The sequence below is a fragment of the Solanum dulcamara genome, chromosome 8 (assembly GCF_947179165.1).
Source record: "Solanum dulcamara chromosome 8, daSolDulc1.2, whole genome shotgun sequence".
In the NCBI taxonomy this organism is placed as follows: domain Eukaryota; kingdom Viridiplantae; phylum Streptophyta; class Magnoliopsida; order Solanales; family Solanaceae; genus Solanum; species Solanum dulcamara.
Window position 1 is genome coordinate 42,194,720 of NC_077244.1, and position 5,635 is coordinate 42,200,354.

A 5,635-nucleotide genomic window follows, 5' to 3' on the forward strand; every position below is an offset into this window, starting at 1 on the left:
AAAGTGCGTGCAATACTTTCTTATCTGCGAAACGCGGGTGCAACATAGCCACTGTAATATTTTTTTCAACCGTTGCTTTCATTTTGAAGTAATTTTCTGATGGCTATAAATATTTTGATTCTTTCCTCAAATATTAAGTACGACAAAATACACATTGAGGACAAATTTTGAAGTTAAGAACTCCTTGCAAAAAGTCTAGTGTGATTTGCTATCATTGAGCGCGATCCGAGTTCAATGAATTTGTGGTACCACTATTAGCTAAAGTGAATCATTTTTTATTGGAAGGATATACTCCATAACCTTCTATACTTGAGGAGAATAACTTCCTTTAGGGCATGTTGTTAATTCAGTGGACTTGATTCTTAACTCTATCCTCATCTCTTTCTTATCAGTTTACTATTTTTCTAAATAGTTTGAACTTCATTTTATTGTGTTGTCAACTTATTTTTAAAGTTCTTGGTTTGAATACAAATTTTATTTAAAAGGAAATAACAATTTTCACAACATATATAAACATGATTTACTGGGTGTATTTGTATAATCTTTTTGAGAAATAATAAGAGTCGGTGACAAGCCATGAGTTTTCTTTCCCTTGATGGTTTTCCAATAAAATTGTGTGTTATTTCTTTTCACTATTATTTCTTTTATTAATCGCTGTCTCATGACATGAAACTTGAGATGATAATGTTAATGCATTCAAAAAGAAAAGTAAATACTTTCATGCGTAAATGTTGTCCTTATTTAGTAGACTAATTAAATTTTTTGAAGCAATAATACATAACATGTTGTTTAACTTGATCTAAGTTGATATCTATGCCCTCCAATTTTTGATGTGTACAAGTAAATATCTAAACTTATATAAAATTTGAAAAAATAGACACATACGTCCTACATGGTGTTCTACATAAAAATTCACGTCCTCTGTGGCGTTCGACGTATATTATGTCATGTAGGTCATGTGTGTCTACTTGTTCAATTTATACAACTTTAAATGTCTATTTGTGCAAACCTAAAGTTGGAGAAAATAAATGCAAACTAAATTCAAGTTAAAGAGCATATTTATGTATTACCATGGCCTAAACTCGGCTGCCGTGGGTAATGATTGGTTAGGGATCAGAATTAGTTGATAGTTGAAATTAGTACTGTGGCTTTTCAGTTGAATAATTTCTTAATGTTTTCATTCAGTTGACCACTTACTAAAATATTAACTTCATAAAAAAAACATTTTTTTTCAATTAGGACTTAGCTTGGGAGTAGTTCACACTACAATAATTTATGCCAATAACAAGATTGATCTGAGAATTCTTTATATTCGCATAGATATCATGAAAACAATACACACAAAGTCATCTGCCAAAGCTTTTTTACAATTATAAAAGATACTCATGATGAAGATAAAAGTTATCAACTATTTCCAGTCATGTTGTAGATGTTGGTAGCAATGGTTATAAGGCTTGTGACAACTGCTAAAAATATCATGAAAACTGTGATGATATTTTCTTTTCTTGTAGATAAACAATGGACATCCCTGTCAAACAAGAAATTACGATACATGTTCATCACAAAAAAAAAAGAGTAAACAAGTTCATTCAGATTTCTTAAAGAGTAAAAGTTTGAGGGAAAGAGAGATAAAGACCTTAGAGCCAGTGCACTAGGAAAAATAAAGGCTAGGCAAACATTTAAAGTTGATCCCATGTATTGGAAAAGGTACCATATGGATGGTATAGCAATTGCAGCTATGTACGAGTAGACTAAAAAGATCAATGTATGACACACGAATCGATTGGTGTCATTTGCCAAAATATAGCTTCTTAGGGAATAGGAGCTCAGCTATATTGACTCTTAAGGAGAAGTTTAAAAGAGGAAATACCAGCATCAAATATGAAGTGCATAGCCTAGACGAACGACATCATCTAAAATTTAACTGATTGCTGAAGTGCCAAAGGACTTTTCAAAATTCACAAGTATGTCTGACATTATTGAATCTCCAAACAAAAGGTACCCAAAATGTCAATTCAGAAATAGATTGCTGCAAAAAAGTGCTAGTGAAATCTTGACTGCAGTGGTCATAGTTGCAGGTTTCCTCAAATCAATTCCAATAGGATGAACTGTATTAGAAAAGTTAACTCAGCATCAGTATTGGCAATTTCTGTTCCTACGAAAAATAAAATTGACATAGTATGTAATGAATATATGTCTCTTACCACTGAAGTGAAATATAAAAGTTGTTATAATAATAGGGATGACATTTAAAAGATTAAAGGAGGAAGTACTACTTTTTAGCTCTCGTAGAATTCTTGTCCTTATTATTTCCCCTTGTACAATTGCAACTGTTGCCATTATAGAACATATACCAACAAACATAATTGCTAGGATAATTGCTATTGCTGAGATGAATCACAAAGATTCTACAATTATTGAAAAACAAATTATTAGAGAATACCTTAAATTGTTTAAACACAAGTAACACTAAGAACTTTGATAGAATTTAAGGAACAGAAGGCAATATGCAGTTACCTACAAGTCGGTATAGAAGAAGAGGTAGAATAACAAACAAGACAATCAAAAGAATTGTTAAATTATGTGAATTTCACCAATGTATCCCAAACCACTGTTGAAGAACACCAAGATATTCTCCTTGACCAGAAAGTGCATATCCTGATCATAGAAATCAACATACAACAGAAAAAGTATGAACTCAAAATTCAATATAAGTGTCAACTGGGCATTGCAAAGGACAATGCAAGCAATTTTTTTTAAAGAATGAAACATACCAATAATATTAAGGTACGTGATCAAGCAACCCAGAGTGGTGATCAGGGCCGATCTATGTTGTTCCGAGGGATGCCACGCTACCCACGGTCTCGATTGAAAATATGTATATACATGTATATTCGTATATATATATTTATAAGAAAAGTATAAATATTAAACTGGCACCCACAGAAATAATAATTCTTGTATTGCCAGTGGTTAAAGTTTAGGTTTACTTCCGTAGGAATACAAGTTCAGCCTTGTTGTGTGGTTTTATTTTTTTACAAAAAAAAATAATCCAAGACATAGGTAGCGATTTTATTGAAAAAAGAATTGTTAATAACTAGATTAGAATTCTAGACTTCTTGTAAGTAAATATCTTTACTTGACCAACAAAACAAGTCTAAATTTTGTATGCAAATTTGGTAATAAATATTAAGTATTATCTTGTTGTACGTTGAAGTTTTTGTCATAGGTTACTGTTCAAAGCAGGGTGACATCTAGAGATTTAAAATTCTGGATCCAACTCTTCCTCCGGTGGTGATCATTACTCATTGTGTACTGTCAAAGAACCTATATTACACATTTTGTACTGTCAAAGAACCTATCTTTCCAATGTTTTCTTTCATCAATCCAGCATACATTGTCGATAGGCCAGCATACGTGAACCTCAACATGAAATCTACCTTATGTCCACTAATATAGCAACAAGAACGATCAATACGAAGGCAGGAATGACACCTAAGACCTTCATAGTTGCAGGGACTAACATAATTACTGCACTAATAATACTTGTTGACATATTGAACACTGTCCTCCTTATCACTCTCGTCGGAGAGATTTTCTCTGCCAGCAGGGGGATGTGCCCTTCGGTACCATTCCTGGTCGGATCCATCATGGATCCTCCTTCTTCTATGATTAGTTATTTTAATTTTTGGTATGTCTTGAAAGATTTGACCAATCAGTTAACTTTAATTATCATAATGGTGCAAGTCTATAGTGAGACTAAACTATAAATTCACTTAAACAAAATTCACTCCCTCTCTTTATTATTTCATTTTGCCTTCTTTTCTATTATTTCCCTCCTCTCTCACACTCTTTTCCCTCACTTCACCCAAAATAAACATCAAAAATGTAAATTGATTTTCTTTCTAATTTATGCCCAAAATCGAACTTTTCTTCTACATACCTAGCGTCAAATAGAAGCAAAAGTGGTAAATTTACTTCTTCTTAGATAATAAATCTTTGCAATTTAGAGTTTTTAAAGTCAAAATTGAAATAAGGGTTCTATAGTTTTTGTTTATTGAAGTTTTGAGCATATAAAATCTGCAATTTAATGTGTTTTGGTGGGTTTTCTAGTTATTAAGAATAAGAATTTTTATGGGTTTTCTTAAATACTAGTTAATTACTAATGTTTCTTCTATAGATCTCATGGTGGGTTTTCTTTAAATGATTGTATTTTTTTTAGATGGGGTGATGGTCATTTTCATGGGGCCAAAGTTAAAAAAAAAAAAAGGGTGTAGTTTGTGCTAACAAAGCAGTTCCACAGAGAGGAAAAATGTTATTGGTGGGTTTCCCAGTTGTTAACAGGTAGAAATTGTATGTGGATTTAATTAATTAAGTCAACTTAATCTCCCTAAAGCACAATAGTCATCCAACTAACTGTGTCTTGTTTATACATAGTGACCCCTATATTAGGTGGGAAGAAAGAAAACGAATAGTTACCCCAAATAATTTCAAAAACTATGCTGAAAAAGTATTGTTTGTCAAATGGTTTCTTCTTTGAGTACCCTCTGGCCTATGCCTTTGTTTTTTTGTTTTGATAAGATCAACTATGTATGTGCACTTCACCAACTCTTTTATTTCATTGTGTTCAGGTGGATCCATATTTTTCTATAGTTGCTTTTGGTCATATAGAGCACACTAAAATATATATTTATTTTAAGAGGTTGAGATGAGCTTAAATTTAACGATATGAACAACGTGAATTAAGGGTGTTGGGGTGCTTGTTATTGTATATTTTAATATTATTTTTTCCTATTTAGCATCTATATTTACATGGACAATTGCTTGAATCAATACCCAACTCTACCACAGAGAGGCCTTATTGGTACGAGAATATCTCATTTCTTTTATTGTACTTGTAGGATAAAATATTGGAGCATCTTCATAAAGATCAGGAACATGCTGCCGGTTCAGGTGTTCTTTTGAAGATACTAGTCCATCCTAATGATACCATTGGAAAAGTGTATGGAGCTGATCATTTTGGTCGTGTGCGTGGTTTAGGTGGTAATGTTTGCCTTTCGAATGCTTTTGGAATGCCTAGACATTGAACAAGTCATGCGAATCTTGATATCTCTAGTAATGTTTCATCAACGTGTTGAAGACTTATAGAAACATGTAGAAACCTTAGAAGAAAAGTTGGCAGGATATGAAAAGATCAAAGAATAGCTTGAGGAGACCGAGATGAGTTACATGCTATACTTTTTTGGATATTTTGGTGAACATTGCTGCTGTACTTTGAGGCACGATGTTGCTGCATTTTTTAGCAGAAATTGATGCTCAATTAATGTATTTGTACCAGAATATTGCATGAAAATAATTACAATTTTTTTAAAAAAAATCTTTGTAGTTTTGCCACGGTTCAACCGTGGCTAATACACACACAAGACCGTGGCTACCTAAATATTACCACAGACGATAAAACTGTGGCTAATTTACTAGCGACGCTCGTTATAGGCATGCTGACAACCGTGGCTAAAGTACCATGGTAAAGTTGTGTTAGCCACGGTGTTGTTAACATTTAACCACGGTTTTACGCGTGGCTAATAGCCATATTTTTTGTAGTGATTCTTCAATAATGCTAATGGATTAAGGGGTA

At 32.7% G+C, this 5,635-nt stretch overlaps 1 pseudogene; it reads right to left on the bottom strand.

Moving 5' to 3' along the window:
- Positions 1-1,404: 1,404 nt before the first annotated feature.
- On the bottom strand, positions 1,405-3,649 carry LOC129899898 (amino acid transporter AVT6C-like; annotated as a pseudogene).
- Positions 3,650-5,635: the final 1,986 nt, after the last annotated feature.